The sequence below is a fragment of the Haliotis cracherodii genome, unplaced genomic scaffold (assembly GCF_022045235.1).
Source record: "Haliotis cracherodii isolate W230 unplaced genomic scaffold, xgHalCrac1.p SCAF_4, whole genome shotgun sequence".
Lineage (NCBI taxonomy): Eukaryota > Metazoa > Mollusca > Gastropoda > Lepetellida > Haliotidae > Haliotis > Haliotis cracherodii.
The window spans coordinates 66,717,120-66,743,562 of NW_027266297.1; the positions used below are offsets into that span (position 1 = coordinate 66,717,120).

General features: G+C 40.0%; 1 protein-coding gene across 1 annotated transcript in view; it reads left to right on the top strand.

Moving 5' to 3' along the window:
* The first annotated feature begins 9,129 nt into the window (after positions 1-9,129).
* The window catches only part of LOC139479173 (uncharacterized), a 97,523-nt gene continuing 80,209 nt past the window's right edge, over positions 9,130-26,443 (top strand). The window contains exon 1 of the mRNA XM_071261974.1: positions 9,130-9,192. The gene's annotated coding sequence lies outside the window, so the exon portion shown is untranslated. The remainder of the gene's footprint in view (positions 9,193-26,443) is intronic.

The following is a 26,443-nucleotide window of genomic DNA, read 5'->3' on the forward strand; positions in this document are numbered from 1 at the left end:
CATTATTTTAGCTGTATCACGGCGTGTCAGCTTGATGAGGAAAACCCGAAGTGATGCAGGTGTTCACCTCTTAGGTGAAGACTCGTGGAGATCCGCGTGGAGAGTAGTTCTTCAACAACCCATGCTTTCCGTATCCGTAACAGTAGACTAACGGGATCTTGTGGCCAGGCCCCCTGACTTGCTTGATGCATGTCATCGTATCCCAAATGCGAGGATCGATGCTCATGATATCAGCCATTGGATTGTCTGGTTCAGACACGATTATGTACAGACCGCTGTCATATAGCTAAAATAGTGCGGCGTTAAACTACAAACAAACAAACAAACAAAACGTTGACGAAACTCACCAGGGACGGGTATGGTGCTGACAAACCTAGAAACATAATCAAAGCGAACCGGGATTCGAACCAACGATCATATTTTCTGGCTTCTCCAAGGAAGGCTGCTCGGCACAGCAAATTGTTGCGTCTTTGACGACTGCAAATGTAAGATGGAAGTCAAATATCCTTGTAGACTGATAAATATCTTATTGCATTAAGTGTGTCATCACTGATTTCCAATGGTGTATCTATATCACCTCTGTTTTCCCATAACACCCAGTGGAATATGTTTCGTCTTGCCGTGACGTTTCATAATTATTAGATAGTAATAGGAACTTCAGAACAGCATACCAGGTTCAATAATTATGAGAAATAATGTCCCTTCTCATACCTTGTGATACCCCTGGCCAAAAAGCCGATAACCGTGAAGATACGGGGTAGAGTAGGTCTTCAGCAACCCATGCTTGCCGTAAAAGGCGACTATTCTTGACGTAAGAGGCGACTAACGGGATCGGACGGTCTTGTCAGCGGCATGTCATCGTATCCCAATTGCGTGGATCGATGCTCATGATATCAGTAACTGGATTGTCTGGTCCAGACTCGATTATTTACTGACGCCGTCATATTAGTGGAATATTGCTGAATGCGGCGTTAAACAACAAACAATCAATCAGGCGAAAGCGACATCTTTCGTTGCGCAAAGTCTCGCTCGTATGACAATTAGGGCGTCTGACAATTGGAAGTGAACCGTTCACACAATAATGAATCTATTTGTCATGTACTTTTTTATCATGAAAAGTATTTACCTAGTAGTTTCATAGCCCAAACAATACAAATATCACAAGTAACTCATTTATTTGATTCATTAAATCGGTTCATATTTTTCACATTTATCGAGAGTTCTAACTCCATAATAAACACACCATGGCTTATGCCCCTTGCAATATGACGTTACTGGTGCCAACTGACAAAGGAATGACGTCATTAGACTTTATTAGACCCGTTTCACGTGGTGTAGGTACAGGTGTGTGATTCTAGCTTCTCAGATGCGCAGCTTACTGCTCTGTTCGGTGAAGCGTTGTTCAAAATACAAATACTCTAAAATTATTTCGTTTTCCAAAATCGCGGCTGAGAAGACAACAATGCGTGGATAACGTACTGTAAGATTCACGATGATGGTTGGAAGGGTCCGTTTTATGAATTGAGGTGCTGTCGTGTTCCGCGAGAGATTATACCTGCTGTTTCTGAAACGGATCAGAAGCGGGTGGCCTGTTTAGTTCGGAAAACGAAGGCCTCATAACGGCATAACATTTTCAAACTTATTGTGAGCTTCCTCCTTTCACTGTGATAAAAAATGAGTGTATATTTTCAAACACTGATATAAGCTTATTCTAAAATTGCTTCAAATAAGAAGGAGACACGGGTGGCCCAGTCGTCTAAGGCGCCGCGATTCGCTGATTGTGGGTTCGAATCACGGTTCGCCCCGATTGTGTTTCTAGGTTTGTCAGCACCTAACACGTGCTCGTGGGTTTCACCAAAGTGGTAAACGTCTGAGACCTGCATCACTTCGGGCTTTCCTCACACATTAATCTGACACGCCGTGATATAACTGGAATAGTATTAAAAGCGGCGTTAAACCCAACTCACTCACATTCAAATAAGAAAGAAAGCGATGTTTGCGTATTCACTTCCCCTTTAAGCTGGTATTACTGAAATATTGTTCAAAGCGCCGTTAAACCCAACTCATAGCTCATCTTAAAAAAATAAATATACCCCAAAGCTTTGGTTCACTAGTTTTGCTCTGGAACATACACAAATCACCAAGGAATGAATTCTCCTGGTTCTATTTTTCCAACTACCCTTCTCTTCAGGAAAACTCCACAGCAAACCACGAGTAGGAATACAAGCATGCCTGGGTGGGTGGCCGGCGATAGCGATATGCTAACACATGGCAGGATGCCACTAGCGTTCACTCTCATTTTTGAAATTTGAAGTAGCCATGGAACATTGTTTCAAGTCCTGCATGTCATGCATCGAGATGAAAGCAGCCTCTGCTCACCTGGATCTGATGAAGGTGATATCACGGTGCTCATGTATAGCGTTTATCTCTGCCCTATATCACACAGCCTTATCTCTGCCCTTTACAGACTAGGCTGTTAAGGAAAACCAGGTCCACGGTACTCTCTGCAGACGTTTGATGTATTATATGTGTACACAAACGTACTTCTTTAAAATAATAAATACAACAGGAAAAAGACAATTTGTAGAATTCGTGTCGGTAGGGAATAAATTATTAGAATATAAAGTAAAAAACACCAGAGAATAACCAATTTCTAGTATTTCCCGAAATAGATTGCATTGAGCGTGAAAGGCATATAGTGGCAAAAAATATATAAATGGATCACTCAAAATCAGCGACGACACCAGGTCTTCATGGAAAGGGTAAACATGTCCTGCCCTAATAGTAGCACCCACCACTCAAACAATTTGCATAAAAAGTATACACAAAAAAGGAACACTCTGTCTTCAGAGCAACCCGGTAAATCAGGAAACATGCCTTTCTGAATAGTTTGTTGTGAATATGTGCATAACTATATAGAAATGGCAGTGCTGACCCATGCTTTCACTGGGATGTAAATCGTACACATAATATATCATACAACACATAATACATGATCCATATACATAATTATAGTACACAAGAAACTATACATAGATCAGCTTTGAAGAAAATGATCTCTTTACATATAAAATATTACACAAGAAACTATACATACATTAGCGTTGAAGAACACGGTCCCTTAACATATATTATATCATACAACATACTGTACATACATCAGCGTTGAAGAACATGATCCCTTTACATATATTATATCATACAACACACTATACATACATCAGCGTTGAAGAACGTGATCCCTTTACATATATTATATTATACAACACACTATACATACATCAGCGTTGAAGAACATGATCCCTTTACATATATTATATTATACAACACACTATACATACATCAGCGTTGAAGAACATGATCCCTTTACATATATTATATTATACAACATACTGTACATACATCAGCGTTGAAGAACATGATCCCTTTACATATATTATATTATACAACATACTGTACATAAATCAGCGTTGAAGAACATGATCCCTTTACATATATTATATTATACAACATACTGTACATACATCAGCGTTGAAGAACATGATCCCTTTACATATATTATATTATACAACTCACTATACATACATCAGCGTTGAAGAACATGATCCCTTTACATATATTATATCATACAACACATTATACATACATCAGCGTTGAAGAACATGATCCCTTTACATATATTATATTATACAACACACTATACAAAAATCGGCGTTGAAGAACATGATCCCTTACATATATTATATTATACAACACACTATACATACATCAGCGTTGAAGAACATGATCCCTTTACATATATTATATTATACAACACACTATACACACATCGGCGTTGAAGAACATGATCCCTTTACATATATTATATTATACAACACACTATACATACATCAGCGTTGAAGAACATGATCCCTTTACATATATTATATTATACAACACACTATACACACATCGGCGTTGAAGAACATGATCCCTTACATATATTATATTATACAACACACTATACATACATCAGCGTTGAAGAACATGATCCCTTAACATATATTATATCATACAACACACTATACATACATCAGCGTTGAAGAACATGATCCCTTAACATATATTATATTATACAACACACTATACATACATCAGCGTTGAAGAACATTATCCCTTTACATATATTATATTAAACAACACACTATACATACATCAGCGTTGAAGAACATTATCCCTTTACATATATTATATTAAACAACACACTATATAAATATCGGCGTTGAAGAACATGATCCCTTTACATATATTATATTATACAACACACTATACACACATCGGCGTTGAAGAACATGATCCCTTTACATATATTATATTATACAACACACTATATACACATCGGCGTTGAAGAACATGATCCCTTTACATATATTATATTATACAACACACTATACATACATCAGCGTTGAAGAACAGGATCCCTTTACATATATTATATTATACAACACACTATACATACATCAGCGTTGAAGAACAGGATCCCTTTACATATATTATATTATACAACACACTATACATACATCAGCGTTGAAGAACAGGATCCCTTTACATATATTATATTACACAACACACTATACACACATCGGCGTTGAAGAACATGATCCCTTTACATATATTATATTATACAACACACTATACATACATCAGCGTTGAAGAACATGATCCCTTTACATATATTATATTATACAACACACTATACACACATCGGCGTTGAAGAACATGATCCCTTTACATATATTATATTATACAACACACTATACATATATCACCGTTTCTGTATAGAAGTTATCAGCTGGTGGGTCACGTTAACGACGATCGTCTTCAATACTTACATGATGTTATGACTACTGGTGCGGTTAAAGTTTTCATCATAGTGGTGAATTTGTTAGCAAGATCCGAATAATAGTCAACCCACTGTTTACAGTTATCAGTTAAAAAAGCCAGCATGACATACTCTGTAAACTGCTTTATCGGCAACTGCACGTCTTCGCTTACGAACATGTTTAAATGATTTATGATGGCTTCGCGTGTCGTTTCTAGTTTTGTGCTTATTTCTTTACTCTGGTTACGCTTTGATTTTCGGTGTAAACGTCTAAATTCCATTTTACCCTTTTATACGATCTGTATTAGTGAGAGTTTTCTCCCCTTGGTCCATAATCTGTTATCAACTCTCGTTCAGACATGCTAATTTTATAGAGGTAATGTAAACACATTATCTTTCAAATAGGACTTTAAATGTGCCCCAAACACTTTGAGGGATATGGTGAGAGCTAGTGTTGATAAGGTTTTTACTTTGGTCTGTCCTAAAGTGTTCCATGACACCAGGGTGAACATGTAAGATAACGTAAACTTTAGGAATAACAACTTCTGGCTTATTGCATATAGCGACGTTTCGATGTAGATTTTTACACTGTTATCAAGCTGGAGTGACAACAGCCAAGTGATGAGAGGTAAATATGCATGACAGGTTGTGATAAGCTGCAGATTAACATTGACAACAGCAGGTAATAGATCCATGTTATATTCGGGATAACACTTTCTTAGTAAAGTACAGCTTCTAGTAATTTTTGGGGTTGCTTCCCATCAAGGATTCGAACCCACACTGCCAGAGTGAGGCACCTAATCGCCATCACACAAAGTCAGCGATCTAACCCACTCAGCCACCGAGGCTTCCACAAAATGAAAGTCCAACAACTGGTAGCCTGGCAGTGTGGGGGTACCAGAATCTGTAATGAGGGAATGAAGGATATGAAGGACACGGGTAATAAAGCCAGAAGTACAGTAAGGATAAGGAGTAAAGGTATTGAAAGGATTAAACAATTGTGACAAGCTGATTGGATCCTAATGACTATAGTTGTCCAACTTCTAGAATGCCAATCAAAGAGTCAGGTTGAACAGGGTCAGATGCTGTATATATACGTAGGGGGTAGTGTCTGTCCCAGCTTCTTTTGTACACAAAATTATGTGCAATTCGTCTGTTGTACGCCAGTTTGGGACATGTGTTGTATCCACATTGGGTGGAGCTTGATCGATGCTGACAAAGCAAGGGAAGTAGTCCGAAGTGTCATGGTAACATTGATCAAGGATGCTTCAGTGGATGAGGCAGTTGTACAGGGGATGGTGCGAGCGCATAGTATCTGGGGGTGTATTTACATTGTCTACTTATGTAAGTTAACCCGGATCTGTGTTGCATCAGTTCTGAGTTACACTTACAATGTGTCTATGATCAATAACGTTTTGATTTACAGTAAACTACGGTTATAACGAACTCAAAGGGACCACTAATTTTAGTTCGTTATAACCGTAGTTCGTTATAAGCATATATACAGCATATATACATCAAATGGCCGAGGCTATAAAATAAGTTCGTTATATCGGTCAGTTCGTTATAAGCGTGTTCGTTATAACCGTAGTTTACTGTAGTTCTTGCGGAGACAGTAGCCTCAAATGACAGCATCAACTTTGGCAGTATCATTCATGTATATATCAATGAGTTCTTCTGAAGTAATAACATACATTGGACGTAAAACATGATTTGAGAGAATAATGGCAGCATATGACGAGGGCATCAATATTACACACAGAATCTACAGCAGCAGCTAAAATGAAGAGTTATCACGCAACACGTAGATGTATAATTACATAAAATAGCAGTACACAAGAGCCTCCAGCAGAAAGTAAATTGGGAATTACATGAACAGGTAATAACTGAAAACCCTGACAAGACATTAAATCTATACTCACAATCCGGCGAAAGCCAATGTTCCTGGAGAGCCAGTATGTCCACTATTTTAAGAACTACGTTGTTTATATGGCACGTGCCATGTAATAGACCACGGACATTCCAGGTAAGAAGATTAGAGTCATTATTGTAAACAACACGGATGTGACTGAGTTGGACACTAGTTTCAGCATTGATGTTTTTCTAGTGACGTCATTGATTGTTATTATTATTACTGTACAGTTAATGTTGTTCATTATTCCAGAAGAGAGGACGTATTCGCGTCACTGGATTTCTTCAGGCCTGGAATTTTGATATTAATGACTTAATTGTAATCGTCACACGCTATATTGACTTGAACTGTGTCGCTCTCCTTAAAAGAGGAGGGACCCTTTACATACATAATGTGATATAACATTCCATACCTGTATCACCGTTGAGTGATTGAGGGAGTGAGTATGGTTTTACGCCGCTTTTAGCAATATTCCAGCAATATCACGGCGGGGGACACCAGAAATGAGTTTCACACATTGTACCCATGTCGGGAATCGAACCCGGGTCTTCGGCGTGATGAGCGAACGCTTTAACCACTAGACTACCCGATCGCCCCGTATCGCCGTTTAAGATCAGGTACCCTTTACATACATTTTCAACATGCTATGCACGTGTCACCGTTGAAGAGCAGGGAATCTTTAAATACGTAATGTGATACAACATCCCATACCTACTTTCACGTTAGTATTAGACAGTGTTACAACTGATATAGCCACCTACTTTCACCTTAGTTACCGGACAGTGTTACAACTGATATAGCCACCTACTTTCACCTTAGTTACCGGACAGTGTTACAACTGATATAGCCACCTACTTTCACCTTAGTTACCGGACAGTGTTACAACTGATATAGCCACCTACTTTCACCTTAGTTACCAGACAGTATTACAACTGATATAGCCACCTACTTTCACATTAGTTACCGGACAGTGTTACAACTGATATAGCCACCTACTTTCACCTTAGTTACCGGACAGTGTTACAACTGATATAGCCACCTACTTTCACCTTAGTTACCGGACAGTGTTACAACTGATATAGCCACCTACTTTCACCTTAGTTACCGTACAGTGTTACAACTGATATAGCCACCTACTTTCACCTTAGTTACCGGACAGTGTTACAACTGATATAGCCACCTACTTTCACCTTAGTTACCGGACAGTGTTACAACTGATATAGCCACCTACTTTCACCTTAGTTACCGGACAGGGTTACAACTGATATAGCCAGTTACCTTCATGTCAGTCACGTCACCAGGCAATGTTATATATAACTAACATATTACGCTTTTTTCACGTTAGTTACCGGCCGGTGTTATAATGAATATATTCAGCTAAGTTCACGCTAGTTGCCTCGCAGTGTTTCAACGAATACACAGGGTATGGGTACAGGGAAGTGTTTCAACTAACCTAGCCAGCTACTTTCACGTTATGTTACCGGTCAGTGTTATAACGAATAATAGAGGGTAAGGTACCGGGAAGTGTTTCAACTAACATAGCCAGCTACTTTCACGTTAGTTACCTGTCAGGCTTACAACGAATAATACAGGGTAAGGTACCAGGAAGTGTTACTTACTACAAACTAATATATAGTGTTGCTTACAGGTACAGTTAACGGGAAGTGTTACTACTAATATAGCCTGCTACTTAGAGGGTATCTCTACCGGGAGGGGGTCTGTGTTTGTAACGACGTCGACTCTATGATTGGACGACTGCTGGTGCTTCCAGGTTTTGTTCACTGTTGATGCAAGCTAATTATGTCCTATATGCACTTTGTGAAGAAAGACAATTTCTTTGCACATCAAAGAAGCAGCGTGGGGGCCCCTACAGAAAGTTTGCTTGTGGCATGTCCACAATTTGCTGAAATCAATTAGAAATTTTCTTTCAGCTTGGGGCAGCTGGGAAGGGAAACGTAGTTCTTTGACCTTCCAACTGAACCCGTCCAGAGAAGATCTGCCAAGGCCGACAGTCCGTCGACTCTAGTCAAGCATCACGATCAACGCTCTCCGTGCAAATACAAGTTTCTCAGAGTCATCAGAACACTGAGCTCGGCCTTCGCAGCGGCCGATCTGGGGCACGTTTGCTTCTTCTGACCACCAGCATTGGCTGTCTGCTCAATACATGATCGGTTAACCACTTGAGCCCGAGGCTGGTTCACGGCACGTGGGTAGAGCGCGCGAATCACGCGCAGCAAGTGTCGTCTGCTGGACATCGGCTGTCGTCTGCTCAGTCTACAGCACCAAGCAAGGTGATCCACGGTGATTACTCGAATCGATTGCATGGTTGTTACCTACCTTGAGGGACAAGGCTGCTGCATCTTATAATTGGAAAATGACATTCTATAATTCCAAGGATATTACGTGATCATGATTTACGGTGAGTTATGTTTACGTCTCTGCTGCGGGCAAGGTGAATGAATGTAGAAATACTGTGTACGTTATGGTGAAATCATTCAAGTAGTTTTAGCTCTGCAGGGCAGAGATGGCCTTCGTAGACGTTGAGCTGGTGCCTGTAAGTGTCTTGACTTCACATTGGCTTCGTTAATTAGGGTTCTCTTGAAGGAAACACGTTCCATCGCCCGTGGCACAATTTCTTTTAATATGAACCTACTTTTTATGCTTTTAACATTTCTTGCTTCTCAACTCTTTGATTTTGTTTAAAAACAATCGTCAAAGCTCATTCAAACAGTTTCTGTTCCGTCAGAGTGCGGTTAACGATAAAATCGTAATACATCTGGAAAGTGACAAAAACGACAATGAAGTTTTGTGGTTGCCGCCAGCAGAATGCCTGAGATTCCGTCCAAAAAATGGAGCAACATTTCCTGAAACCACTGGCAGTGCAGACGTCAGTGTTACCATTGTAAACAACACTTTCTGACTTCGTGCTTATACTACCAGGAGCGCTCGCACTCTCTCTAATGAAGATGCAAAAATGCAGGTGTAATATTATGATTAAAAAATCCAGTAAAAATCTATTGGTTACGCAACGGCTCCTCGGGCTCTGGATGCCCCGGGAGTAATCAGGGAACTTGCAATAAATATCATGAATCCTTAGAAAGTTCTTGACAAAAATTGACTTTGATCTTAAAACGGTGTTACGGTTGCTTCAGCTATGTCCATTGGCTCCTCGGCGTGTATTTATTGTCATCTATGCAAAACTATCACATCCATGACACACTGACTCTTAAGATGAAGATTCGTTTCAAAACCCTATGGTATTGTATCAAGTGACAGATGAGCTTAAAACTACCGTATAGTTTTGCAAACGCGGATCCAGGGAAGGGTAGGACGTGCAAGGGTTCGCATTTCTTCTTTTAAATATAAATAAACATTTGGAAGTTGTATATAGCTTATCGGGTATACCAAGTATATACATATTTCAGCACTGTTGACATGTTTTTACCAGAGTACAACGACTACGTTTTTTGTAAATCGCTCATTTGCATTCATCTAGCAGGTTAATTGTGATCCCATCCTGCCACCCTTCTTTTCGAAAAACACTGTATCGTAGTAATACAATTATGATTTTTGTTTGTTTGCTGTTTAACGCCGCACTCAGCAATATTTCAGCTATATGACGATGGTCTGAAAAATATTCGAGTCTGGACCAGACAATCCAGTGATTGACATCATGAGCATCGATCTACGCAGTTTGGATACGATGACGCCTGACCACCCGATCCCGTTGGTCGGTTCTTATGGCAAGCATAGTCGCCTTTTACGGTGAGCAGGGGTTGCCGAAGACATATTTTACCCCGATATACAAATATAAAAAGCCCATAGTTTTGTGCCAGTTACATTAACACAAGTATGAATGGTATTATCTCGAAGTATTATGACAGAGAAATGTATGAATACCGCCTTTGTATGTGTCTCCCTTAAAAGAGAAAATATCATTACCCTTTATGATTGGCCCATGTGACAGAACTACGAGTTTGCATACCCCTATCGTATTGTCTCTTCACAGGATACGAGTTTGAATACAAGTATATGCTTTTCCCCCTCGTGTTCTGTTCCCTTTTCCAGAGATAAGAGTTTGAACAGTCCTTTCGTATGTACCGACAGTGTCATCCAACTGTCCTCTTTCTGTCACCCAACTGTCATCAGTCACCTGTCATCCATCTGTCATCCAACTGTCATTCAAATGTCACCCAATCGTCACCTAACTGTCACCCAACTGTCATCCAGTTGGCACCCATCTGCCATCCAACTGTCATCCAACTGTCATTTATCTGTCTTTCATCTGTCATGCAGCTGCTGTCACCAAACTGTCACCAAGTTGTCATCCAACTGTCATCCATCTGTCATCCAACTGTCATCCATCTGTCATCCAACTGTCATCCATCTGTCATTCATCTGTCATTCATATGTCATCCTTCTGGCATGCAGCTGCTGTCGCCAAACTGTCATCCAGTTGTCACAATCTGTCATCCAAATGTCACCCATCTGTCATCCAACTGTCATTCATCTGTCACCCATCTGCCATGCAGCCGCTGTCACCAAACTGTCATCCAATTGTCATCCAACTGTCATCTACTAGTATCTGTCATCCATCTGTCATCTATCTGTCATCCAACTGTCACCCATCTGTCATTCATCTCTCATTCATATGTCATCCTTCTGGCATGCAGCTGCTGTCACCAAACTGTCATCCAGTTGTCACAATCTGTCATCCAAATGTCATCCATCTGACATTCATCTGTCATTCATATGTCATCCTTCTGGAATGCAGCTGCTGTCGCCAAACGGTCATCCAGTTGTCACAATCTGTCATCCAAATATCACCCATCTGTCATCCAACTGTCATTCATCTGTCACCCATCTGTCATCCATCTGTCATGCAGCCGCTGTCACCAAACTGTCATCCAATTGTCATCCAACTGTCATCTACTAGTATGTCATCCATCTGTCATCCATCTGTCATCCAACTGTCATCCATCTGTCATTCATCTGTCATTCTTATGTCAACCTTCTGGCATGCAGCCGCTGTCACCAAACTGACATGCAATTGTCATCCAACTGTCATCTACTAGTATCTGTCATCCATCTGTCATCCATCTGTCATCTATCTGTCATCCATCTGTCATGCAGCTGAGCCCAGTTGTCCCTAATCTGTCATCGATCTGTCTTTCATCTGTCACCCATCTGTCATCTATCTGTCACCCATCTGTCATCCAACTGTCATCTATCTGTCACCTATCTGTCATCTATCTGTCACCTATCTGTCATCCAACTGTCACCCATTTGTCATCTATCTGTCATCCATCTGTCATCTATTTGTCACCCATCTGTCATCTATCTGTCATCCATCTGTCATCTATCTGTCACCCATCTGTTATCCAACTGTCACCCATCTGTTATCCAACTGTCACCCATCTGCCATCCAACTGTCATCTATCTGTCACCCATCTGCCATCCAACTGTTATCCAGTTATCATCCAACTGTCATCTATCTGTCACCCTTCTGCCATCCAACTGTTATCCAGTTATCATCCAATTGTCATCTATCTGTCACCCATCTGCCATCCAAATGTTATCCAGTTATCATCCAACTGTCATCTAACTGTCACCCATCTGTTATCCAACTGTCACCCATCTGCCATCCAACTGTCATCTATCTGTCACCCATCTGCCATCCAACTGTTATCCAGTTATCATCCAACTGTCATCTATCTGTCATCCATCTGTCATCCAACTGTTATCCAGTTATCATCCAACTGTCATCCAACTGTTACCCATCTGCCATCCAACTGTCATCTATCTGTCACCCATCTGTCATCCAACTAAAAACTGTTATCCAGTTACCATCCAACTGTCATTCATCTGTCACCCACCTGCCATCCAACTGTCATCTATCTGTCACCCAACTGTCATCTAGTTATCATGCAGCTGCTGTCACCAAACTGTCGCCCAGTTGTTCCTAATCTGTCACCCAACTGTCTTTCATCTGTCATCCATCTGTCATCTATCTGTCACCCACTTGTCATCCATCTGCCACCCATCTGCCATCCAACTGTCATCTATCTGTCACCCAACTGTCATCTAGTTGTCATGCAGCTGCTGTCACCAAACTGTCGCCCAGTTGTCATTCATCTGTCACCCAAATGTCTTTCATCTGTCATCTATCTGTCACCCATCTGTCATCCAACTGTTATCCAGTTGTCATCGAACTGTCATCCATCTGTCATCTATCTGTCACCCAACTGTCATCCATCTGTCATCCATCTGCCACCCATCTGTCATCCAACTGTCATCTATCTGTCACCCAACTGTCATCTAGTTATCACCCACCTGCCATCCAACTGCCAACCAAATGTCATCCATTTGTCATACATATATCACTAAACATACATTTAGGATACCTTATATTGGCATTGAAGCGCAGTTAAACTTAGTAACCATGGAAAAAGAAATGTTGGATGTTAGTAAGGACTCGAACACACACTAATCCGCAGTGAAACACATTCTCCATACTCCTATACTCTCCCTGCACCAACCGTCTCTACGCTTTTTACAATGTCTCAGCACTCTCTCTATTATGTATTGGTACTCCCTCTACTATCTATCATACTGTTCCTGCACTCCCTTTAATATATCCAACTGTACTCTCTACATAGTCTCCGTACATTCTCCATACTCTCTGTACATTCTATATACTTTCCGTACATTCTCCATACTCTCTTTACTTTTTCAATACGCTCCGTACATTCTCAATACTCTCTGTACATTCTCCATGCTTTCTCAATACTCTCCGTACATTCTCCTTACTTTCTCCATACTCTCCGTACATTCTCCATACTCTCCATACTTGTTCAATACGCTCCGTACATTCGCAATACTCTCCGTACATTCTCCATACTTTCTACATACTCTCCATAGTTTCTCCACACTCTCCGTACTTTCTCCATACTCTCTGTACATTCTCCATACTCTCCGTACTTCCCCCCTACTCGTTGTACTTTCTCCATACTCGCTGTACATTCTCCTTACTCTCCGTACTTCCTTCATACTCTCCGTACATTCTCCATACTCCCCGTACTTTCACGCTACTCTCTATAAATTCTCTATACTGTCCGTACTTCCTCCATACTCTCCGTACTTCCTCCATACTCACTGTACTTTCTCCATACTCGCTGTACTTCCTCCATACTCGCTGTACTTTCTCAATACTCTCTGTGCATTCTCCATTCTCTACGTACATTCTCCATATTCTCCGTACTTCCTCCATACTCTCCGTACTTCCTCCATACCCGCTGTCCTTTCTCCATACTCTCCGTACTTCCTCCATACTCTCCGTACTTCCTCCATATTCGCTGTACTTTCTCCATACTCGCTGTACATTTTTCATACTCGCTGTACTTTCTCCATACTCGCTGTACTTCCTCCAAAAATTCTCTATACATTCTCCTTACTCTCCGTACTTCCTCCATACTCTCCGTAATTCCTACATACTCGCTGTACTTTCTCCATACTCGCTGTACTTCCTCCATACTCTCCGTACTCCCTCCATACTCTCTGTACTTCTTCCATACTCTCCGTACTTCCTCCATATTCGCTGTACTGTCTCCATACTCTCCGTACTTCCTCCATACTCTCCGTACTTCCTCCATACTCGCTGTACTTTCTCCATACTCGCTGTACATTCTTCATACTCACTGTACTTTCTCCATACTCGCTGTACTTCCTCCATATTCTCTATACATTCTCCATACTCTCCGTACTTCCTCCATACTCTCCGTACTTCCTCCATACTCGCTGTACTTTCTCCATACTCGCTGTACATTCGTCATACTCGCTGTACTTTCTCCATACTCGCTGTACTTTCTCCATACTCTCCGTACTTTTTCCATATTCTCTATACATTCTCCATACTCTCCGTACTTTTTCTATATTCTCTATACATTCTCCATACTCTCCGTACTTCATCCATACTCTCCGTACTTCCTCCATACTCTCCGTACATTCTCCATACTCTCCGCACTTCCTCCCTACTCGCTGTACTTTCTCCATACTCTCCGTACTTCCTCCCTACTCGCTTTACTTTCTCCATACTCTCCGTACTTCCTCCATACTCTCCGTACTTCCTATATACCCTCCGTACTTCCTCCCTACTCGCTGTACTTCCTCCATACCCGCTGTACTTTCTCCATACTCTCCGTACTTCTTCCATACTCTCCGTACATTCTCCATACTCTCCGACTTTCTCCATACTCGCTGTACTTTCTCCATACTCACTGTTCTTTCTCCATACTCTCCGTACTTTCTCCATGCTCTCCGTACATTCTCCATACTCGCTTTACTTTCTTCATACTCTCCATACATTCTCCATACTCTCCGTACGTTTTTCATACTCTCCATACATTCTCCATACTCTCCGTATATTTTCCATACTCTCCGTACATTCTCCATACTCTCCATACATTCTCCATAGTCTCCGTACTTTTTCCATACTCTCCATACATTATCCATACTCTCCGTACATTTTCCATACTCTCTCTACATCCTCCATACTCTCCACATATTCTCCATACTCTCCGTACATTTTCCATACTCTTTGTACATTCTCCATACTCACTGTACCTTCTCCATACTACCTGTACTATATCCATACTCTCCGTACATTCTCCATACTATTTCCATACTCTCCGTACGTTCTCCATACGCTCCGTACATTCTCCATACTCTCCACACATTCTCCATACTTTTTCCATACTCTCTGTATATTCTCCATACTCTCCGTACATTCTTCATACTCCCTATTTTCTACATACCCTTCGTGCTCTCTCCACACTCTTTGCACTTTCCCAATACGGGGCACGGGTGACCCAGTTGTCTAAGGCGCCGCAATTCACTGTGCAGAGTTGCGTCCCTTGGACACGCCACAAACCTACGATTATGGGTTCGAATCCCGGTTCGACCCGATTATATTTCTAGGTTTGTAAGCACCATGCCCGTGCTCATGGGTTTCACCGAAGTGGTAAACGTCTGAGACCCGCATCACTTCGGGTTTTCCTCCCACATTAAGCTGACACGCCATGATATAACTGGAATACTGTTAAAAGCGGCGTTAAACCCAACTCACTCACTCACTCACTAAATATCCCAACACTGTCTGTACATACTCCATATTCTCCGTACATTCTCCAAACTCTCCGTACTCTCTGTACTTTCACAAAACTCTCTGTACTTTCTCAACACTATTTACCTTCTCGATACTCTCTACCTACCCTATACACCCTACTTTATCAATACTCGGTACTATCTCCATAATCTCCCTACATTGGCCTTACTCTCCGTACTTTTACCATACTTTACGTTCTTTTTCCATACTCTCCGTACTTTCTTCACATTTGCTCTACTTAATTCTCTCTCTACATTATCCACACTCTCAGTACATTCTCCATGCTCTCAGTACTAACCTAGTACTCTCTGAACTTTCACAACACTATTTATCTTCTCTATGCTCTCTATTTTCTCAATACTCCCTGTACTTTCTCAATACTCCCTGTACTTTCTCAATACTCCCTATACTTTCTCAATAGTCTTTCTCCACACTCTCTGCATGCTCTCTGTATTGTATGCATTTACTCACTGTATTTGCATATTCCGTGTTATTTCTCAATAATCTCTGTACTCTCGCTACTTGATATTCTCTCCGCACTTTTTCCATGTCATCAATACTCCCACTCTAATTTTTCCATACACGATATACTGTTCCTCTGGTTTCCCAGTAGTCTCACTGACTCAGTTGGTGTGAAAATGGCGACCATTTAACATTTGCAGCCATTTTGAATATTTTGGTGGGTAATGTAATTGCACCCTCAAAATACACACCAATAGGAATATCAATGTAAAATGTCACGTCAAAATAATCTTTCAAATGATTCCTATTTTGCCTGTACCTGTTCTGTACCCTCTGTTGTTTCTGTCTTTGATAATCTACGTATAGTTTCTCTGTGCAATATGCTTACTCCATTTCACCACGTTGCCCCTAGCGTCTCCGGCCTACGTGAGTGGGTGGAGGGTAGTGGCCGGCCTTCTGCACAGCGGCACATCGCAACTAATACAGCAGCTTCTGTTGAATGCCAGGGAAATCAATTAATGCATTACTTGATCAAATCAGTGCAGCCAGGATACAAAGAACTCGGTGCTTTACATAGTAAATACACTACTGCCTAGAAGTTCATTCCCCTTACACGCATGGGCAACGCGTTACGCAACCAGTGTGCATCGGGTTGGTCACGCGTGTGATACCCGTGTGCAACGCGTTGCACACGGGTGTGCACCCCGTCCGCCACTCGTGTGCAACGCGTGGCACACTCATTAGAGGGGGAACAAACTTTTGACCAAAGGAGGACCCGTCTTAAGCTGAACCTGGAGGTGGTAACAAGGAGAGAAAATTTTGTTATCCTGACGAAAAATGATAATGCACATGTATTTCCTAATGTCTCCTTTCTTTATGTGATTTTGTGGGAATAACATGAATACTGTTGTGATCAAATAGATGTGTTTTGTTTTATACGACCATTGCTTCTAAATCCGATGGTGTTATGAGAATACATGGTCCTGGAACATGTTATTGCAATTGAAATGCTTTTATTGTGATTTGACATTAACCGTCTGTAGTACGACTTTCAGTGATAATATGTATGAGGTTTGGCGGCGCATTGTTTTTATTGGACCCTAATTACTTTATGATGACTTGGACTCTTTATCACAGCTCCATAGCCGTGAGGCTGGAAAAGAGCAGCATGTAATTAATGAGGGTGGGTTATATCATTGAGGATACACTTGAGGGAGAGAATACTAATTACCGTACTACAGGAAGAGACCTGTAGACGTAAGCGCGGGGTTGTGTTTTAGCTGGCCGTTCGATAATGGCCGCCAGGAGAAGTGAGCTTTGACTGCGTCATCTAAAATAAATAATAAGATACAGCAGTGTTATTTTCACGGTCTGTTGAATAAACTCCCAGTGCAACGGTCAATGTATCTTCTACTTGATCCTTGATACATCATTTTGGCATTCACAATATATAGTATTTCAACGTACAAAAGAGCACTGATCTAATGCAATTCCGCGGGAGTAGTTGTTACCTGTGCATTACTGTATTTTCTCAGTGAGTACCCGGATGATATAGCAGAAATCTAGACTTGTTCGCGACCTGTGCTCGCCATTCGTAAGCGCATTTTTATTGAAAGTAGAAGGACATATGGTCACACTGATCAACAAAAATGAAATACAGTTTTTGAAATGTAGGTATATTTGTGGGGAGCATCGGTAATGGTGATGCAGTTTTGATAAGTCACTTGCTTGGTAATTGTGCGATCTTCGTGTACACTATTTTGACTTGCAACACAAAGTAAATATTTCATCTGCACATTGCTTATTTTACCGTGTGTATATGTTTACATTCAAAATGTAAACAGATTTCACTAAGGAAACGTATTAAACGACTAAATATTCAGTTTATTTTACAAATTAACTGAAAAATATGTCCATCTTTATTAATATGATAACGAATTCCAAATATTTGTTTATGTTTAATATCATCACCAAGTACAGTTCTGTATTGTTTGGCTTCTTTTCTTAGCATAATTAATATATTGTGATGTGTTTAAGCTCTTTTGGTCGTCTTTATCATTTTTAGTCAGTCGGTTAAATAAATGAATGGATTATTCAGTCAATTTGTAAAATGACTGAAATATTTAGATATTTAATAAATTGCCTGAGTGAATCATATTTTACACATTGACTGTAACATTTACACGCTTACAAAGAAAATACTTGTGAAAACAACGTCTATCGCGCATCGAAAAACTTCCCAACCAAACGGAAAGGAACAAGAATGATTCTGTTCAAAGCTGTAGCGAATGAATGAAAACAAAATGCAAATATCATTATTACAACCTACCAAAGTTATAATGTATCCGGGAATATCAACATAAAGGAACAATATCCATTGCGTCTGCAGCAGTACAAAAATACTTATTCGATGTCAAATGTCTATGTGAGAATCAAATACTTTAATAATAATTATTTGGAAACAATATTTGGAATATATATGAAATATATTAAAATATTTAAATATATCGTTTTTAAACGTTATTTAAATGTATAGAATATTATAACCCGTGTCTGTTTCTTAACTGATCACTTAGTTTGTTTCAATTGTTTCACATAGGTGCCAAGTTAGCTTAGAAAGCCCACGTGACAACTATTTTTATAATGTCCACGGTTCTTAAAAACATACATTGAGTTAGATAACAATGAACAACCAGTCAGTGTATTATCGGTTACCCTTTGAACAAAGTATGTTGTTTTTACATCTGTACTTCACGCCATGATATGAGTGTATTCCCTAGGTTTAGTAACCCTACCTTCACATGTAAACACTTACTTTTGACATATCCACTGTGCAAGATAACAGTAATTAATCAATCAACGTATTTCCTGTTGATCCTTTGATGTCTGGGAATGATCAGTTGATTTACAAAAAAGTAAATCAACTGATCATACATCTCTTGCTGGGCTGCCACGTGCATAATTCACATTCCACCTCACTTCAAACCTGGATTTAGATTAAATAATTACCCCAGGAAGACCAAATTTGAACCTTTATCCGGTAATCTGAGTGGTGCTACAACTGAGTATACATAATATAAATTCATTAACTGAGCAGCATGTGAATTACGACAAATACAGAAGTGTAGGGTTAAACCAGAAAATGTGGATGACAACAAGGGAGTAGTAATTGTATCATCCACGCAATCCGAAATCCGCAAATGCTTTCACTCAGGGATACTTTTTTTATTATCAAACTGTAACAATCAGGGGTATTTCCAAATAACGACATCCGATGAGCTTTCGCCGTTATTTGTCTGTTTGTTTAGGCTGAAGAAATTAATTACCATGCGCCCTTTGTTGAAATCTTCATAGATCACGGGTAACCAATCAGTTTTCAAAAATGCGTAAGTTTATTTAGCTGTCCTTGCAGACTGGTAGCCCAGTCTCTTGTCACGCTCGGTTGCGTTAACGAGCAAATTGACTCACGGCAGCTAGTAAGCCCAAGCGGAAATCCAAAGGTCGTATTACCTGAAGAATCAACCTTCATTTGCGAAATATCTACTGCTCTTAAAATCAATATTTCTCCCAATACTAAAATTCAGAACTTTCTAACCAAGGATTACCAGTTGAAACTGGTCGATGGCTGAACATTCCCAGGGAAGACAGCCAGTGTCCACTCTGTGGTTCTATCGCTGTGGGAGATGAATTGCATTATTCATTCCGATGTGAAGCTTTACACCAACGGCGATATGAACTCTTAAATAAACAATATATTAAGTTTCCAAACATTTAAGAAAATTATGACCACTAACAGTGTAAGAAATCTAAAAGGCCTATCTAAATTCCTTAACAATGTGTACAATACAATTGGTAAATTGTATTAGTATCCACGTATCCTATTTTTATTATTTTTGTTAAATTGTACATAATAAAAATTGTAGATAATTGTATGTCATGTTATTCTAAGAATAAATGAGTTTGAGTTCGACACCCGAGAAGAAGCCAGAGATTAGTGCTCCCTTTTGAATAGTTTACAATCATGTGTTTTAGGGTTAGCTGTGTTGGCTTAAACGTATTTTTATTTCAAAAGAAATCTGGATCGGTAAACAAGCAAAACTTGCTTATGTAATACCTCTCCAGGTAACAACTTAACAACAGCTGGATATATATATATAAGAGAGTGATGAACATAAACATACAAAATGCACAAATGAAATACACGAAGCCAGTACACTGAAGCAAGTGGTGTCTGTGAAATAAGGTAATGCAGTTTTCCTTTACTACATGCATAAAATTAAGCTACTCAAACCTTTTGCTTTTGACAATGATGTCATGAACTGATTTAAGAAGAGTCATGTTTGTAGAACTGCTTAACTACTGCCATGTGATATCATGTTTAGACCATACCCATGTGTGTAGAAATACACAGTGTTTCTGATATTATCGTATTTTTTAACAGTTATAGAAAAAGTGAATTGCATCTTCAAGGTGATATCCACAAGTGCAGTCTGGTATGTCTGATACATGTCGTCTAAACTTATCAGCGTTTAAGTCACTGCAGCCGAGCCTAAGGCGACAGTGGACAATTTGGCATGATCTATGAAAATATTTGAAGTCAAAATTATTAATAATTGCATCAGAACGATTAATTAAGGATTTGATTTCTTTTAATGAGCGAGCATTAGTTACTTCATCGGATAGAGGGTTCCGCAGGTTGATCATATCCAGAAGAAATGATAATAAGCATAGGTCTGTGTTCTACATTTGATTGTTTGTATGTTGAATCTTTTTCTAAGGTTATATTTGCTGTTATCAGAGAATTGAATATACACTTTTCAAATATTTTGGCTAAGCAACTTGTGAGTGCTACAGGTCTATGATTTGGGCATTCATGTTCATCGCTGACACTGACACCGCATCAGCCCGGCAGTGGACTTGACACAGTTATTTGCGCACTGATTATATAACTCCTACAGACAGGTGGGGTGGTTGTTCAAAGCGAAACGGACGACCCCGTCTGTTATCTAATAAATGCTGTGCGGCGCCTTTGATCTTGCCTCCAACCATACACCTTATAGTAGTAAACGACGATCAGGATGGCCTGGAAATAAACACAATTCTGTCTGCCCAGTGTATCCACAATTAACTAGAATGCTTCATATCTACAAATATATATACAGAAAATTGCATCAGTGTGGTTTATCATGTACAATGCATTCTTACGCTTAGTGAGGCAGACTGAAATTGAACATTAGGATAACGTCAGCAGGGATAAAAGAGGTCATACCAAAGAACTTTATTTACTAGTGGAAAAATCAGACATTCCGATCAACCACTACAAGCCCCGGCCGGATCTCAAGGTTGACCAGGTGTTTGCACTTCTTTATTTAATCATTACGCTTTTTTACCCTAATAGTATAAGTGCTTCCCCGTGTGCGAGATAGGCTAAAGTCGGAAAGCGCACGTTAAATCTCCGAGGTACCTATCTACCAGAACTTTATTTGCTGTTCTGGTCATACATAAATATATGTAAGTTACGTACATGGGGAGGCTAGATTATTTACAGCTTACAGCAATATAGTGCAAATATTATGTTCAATAAAAGAAAACGTTGATAGATCTATAACACACGTTTTGTACTTTTAAACAAACTGTGGACTTTTAAGACATTTTCGCTTATTGTAATAACATCTAGCTAACCAATCATGTCTATCTATGAAATCTACAAGCATAGTTGCTGTCAAACCTTAAAAACATATACAGGGAGGTAAGTTTTGACTTGCAAGCACCTTAAGGTGAGTTTACTTTTAAACTGTTAAAAGCTATTGTCCCTTCAATACTAGTATAAGTCTGGAAGCTGTCTCTCGGACTGTTATGAGTTATGATGTATTTTATGATATAACTGGGGAATGTTCAAATTAGTTACTGTCATTTAATCCAACGTTCTAACTGTCAACTGTCTCAACAGGATCATAGGTTTGGTTATATATCTCCTCCCTGTCTCTATGTCTTAAGTTGGTAATCGGTAACTGCGGTCCAAATGTATCAACTTATTCATCTATTGTTGCAAACTTGACTGATTTAAACATATCTTATTGATCATGAACTACTCAGTCAGTCAAGCACCTGTATCAGAAATGTAAAACCAGCCATGTTTCATGTAGTCCCAATATCACTGAAAAATGCCGATGTAACGTGACATATAAATTTACTCACAGACAATATATTTTTCGTGAGAGTGAAGCACAATTTTATTAAAGTTTTATTAACAATTTCATAAACTATAATAATATTAATATTAAAATTCATCATCACTTGCCAAGTTTATGAAAATGTCCCCATTTGGGAGATGTCACATATAAACAAGGATTCGAACTAAATTTGATCGTCTTTGACACTGAGGTTTATCCCCACTTTGCCAGCAAACTGCAGAAGATTAACAGTGAGTGAGTGAGCATCGTTTCTATGTTTATACAAGAAAAGATGTCATGCCAAAAACGCTCACAGTAGTTAGTGAGTAAACTCACGACCTGTCATGACCTGGTTGAGTGACTTCCTCCAATCAACACGAAAGGATTACCCACAGAGAAAGAAAGGATTAAAGTCACCCATAAATCTTCTCCTAACGTAGTACTCCAACTTCTAAATGCCTCTCAAAGAAGGATTAAAATCCTAAAGATATCCTATCTACGTGGTATAGGTAGTCACAACCTCTAATAATAAACTGTTACGTTTGGTATCCCCAGCAATACTCACCATGGTCATTGGGCAAATGTAAAAATCACAAACCCTAACGAGATTCTGTCAACATGGTCACACCCGGTGATTGTGAAGATCTCAAATTCTATCAACTGTCAGACAGCATGGATGTTCATATTCATTTACAACATCCTCTTATAATTAGTATAAAAGTGTCCCACACAAAACCTTCTTTTATTTATTCTTTCAAAATACAACACAGAAAGTGGGGTGTGGGGAAATGGGACATATTCCTACGTGAAATAATGAGACATTAGTAGTGGTGACGGCTATATCATAATTGTACTGTCTAAAGCATAAATTTGGCGAACGAAAAACGTTATATTTGCAATCAAATGGAATGACTCCTGTGGGCAAATGAATATGTTCGCAATCCACAAACAATCATTTTATTAATGGCGAACATTTACCAACCCGCGACAATTGTGTCAACACGGGGGTTCCCCTAGCAATAAACTCGCATCTAAATTCACTACTGTTCTACTGTCGGCTAGCCACAATGGCTAGACTGGACCCTAGTGGAATGGTTCATGCCATAAAAGTCTAGCAACCGAACACTAATTAAGATGGGCCGACCTTGTATTTACGGTCTGGTGAGCACAGCTCAATGGCCGCTCATTAACTCAAATTTCACATCTCCCTGTTTTGTTTTATCTCACTATTCATTTGATAAATTTGTCAACTTCAACTGGAACCCGGTCCCGTGTTACACGCGTGGCACACGCGTGTGCAACGGGTTGCACACGCGACGCACACCCGTTGCACACCCGTGTCCAACGGGTGCTCACCCCGTGTGCAACCCGTTGAGCACCCGTTTCACATGCGTGTTACACGCGTTCTCAACGCGTGTTAGGGGAATGAACTTTTAGGCAGTAGTGTACGTACTGCAGAAAATGCAATATTGCTTCAACTGGGTCCGAGTGCCCTACATGGGAGTAGGTGAAGGATTCAGAGTAAATAGGGTTTAAATGAAGCTACTCTCAGGCCCCAGATATGAGTGTAGGCTAGTTCATGTCATGCTATGGTGTTCTTCTATCGTCACTGCTAGAAATATTTTCAGCTCTGAACATGGTAGGTTCGTTTAAATGTATCTTGCTTTCAATGGTCAGCTTTTGGTACATGTGTTTGCCACGGGTGCCACCGGTGGGGCAGGATAGGCTCACCTTTTCACACGAACACCTGGTGTCATTACTATTTGATAGTGATTCATAAACACATGCTCATGATATAGTCGGAATAGTACAATCGACTCTGCTTTATGCAGCGATTTCTATTGGATATGGAAAGGGTTTTGTCACTATATTTATTCAACAGGGTCTAGTTCTACTGGGTGGGTGCAGGTTTTTATACCTGTGGCTAACGAGGCCGGTGACAGTTTTCCTTGACCGTGGTCCTAATGGTCAACTTTGGCTGCGTTTTCTAGGTCTCAGATTTAACAGAGGCCCATAGAACAGGTGAAGGTCATTGTGCAATGCTGGTCCTTCGCGGCCTCGGTAGTGGGGGTAGGCGTTAGCTCTTCTTCATAATAGATTTGTCACGGACTGACAATTTAATAGAGCGACATATATGGAAAGATACAGTCAGAAACACTAGCCCTGAATGATGACGCCTCAGGACGACATCCGATGTTCCATTAAACTACAACTTATAATTCGCGAAGGTCGAAGATCAGGCCATTTCTTGCGGTAAAAAGTATGTTTCCTGTGGCAAAATCTGACCGGTTAAACTATTTCCTCCATTTCAGTACAATATTCGCCGACGGCCAAGAGAAGTTATCGCACTTTCTCTTCCGTCACCGTGAAACGTGGCTGCTCCCACTTATAACCTACTCTCTTTCCGGACATTCCTAACATTTACCGAGATTTAGCAACTACACTCATCAATTAGAGCCGCAACTAGGAACTTCAATCATCAATTAGAGCCATAACAAGAAACTGCTATCATGAATTAGAGCCATAACTAGGAACTGCTTAATCAACTAGAGTCATAACTAGGAATTGCATCATCAACTAGAGCCCTATCTAGGAAATGCATCATCAACTAGAACCAGTACTAGGAACTGCAACAAGGATCTAGAGCCATAACTAGGACCTGCAATCAGGAACTAGAGCCATAACTAGGAACTGGAATCAGGAACTAGAGCCCTAACTAGGATCTGCAATCAGGAACTAGAGCCATAACTAGGATCTGCAATCAGGAACTAGAGCCATAACTAGGAACTGCAATCAGGACCTAGAGCCATATATAACTAGGAAATGCATCATCAACTTGAACCATTACTAGGACCTGCAATCATGAACTAGAGCTCTAACTAGGAACTGCAATCAGGGACTAGAGCAATAACTAGGAAATGAAATCATGAACTAGAGCCCTAACTAGGAACTGCAATCAGGATTAGAGCCCTAACTAGGATCTGCAATCAGGAACTAGAGCCATAACTAGGACCTGCAATCAGGTACTAGAGCCCTAACTAGGAACTGCAATCAGGAACTAGAGCCATTACTAGGAACTGCAATCAGGAACTAGAGCCATAACTAGGATCTGCAATCAGGAACTAGAGCCATAACTAGGATCTGCAATCAGGAACTAGAGCCGTAACTAGGAACTGCAATCAGGACCTAGAGCCATATATAACTAGGAAATGCATCATCAACTTGAACCATTACTAGGACCTGCAATCGTGAACTACAGGCCTAACTAGGACCTGCAATCATGAACTAGACCATAACTAGGAAATTGAATTATGAACTAGAGCCCTAACTAGGAACTGCAATCAGGAACTAGAGCCATGGCTAGGAATTGCATCATCAACTAGAACTGCAATCAGGAACTAGAATCATTACTAGGAACTACAATCATGAACTAGAGCCCTAACTAGTAACTACCGCCCTAACTAGTAACTAGAGCCATAACTAGTAACGAGGGCCATAACTAAGAACTGCAATCATGAACTAGAGCAATAACTAGGAACTGCAATCATGAACTAGAGCAATAACTAGGAACTGCAATCATAAACTAGAGCCCTAACTGGGAACTACAAAAGGAATGGAATGGAAACATGAAGTTTTACGTCGCAAAGGCTTTCAGCCATAGCACGACGTTCAATACAAAAGGATCTATCAGTAATATACTCATCATGTCAAGACAATTTGACAATTTAAATTTATATGCATTTCTAGTAGAAACAAACAGACAAAAATGAAATGTAGATACTCCTGATCTAGATGCGAAAGTTTCAAAACAACTAATTATTTCTGGACATATCGGATTTACTGAGTAATTTATTACGCACTCGTAGACTTTG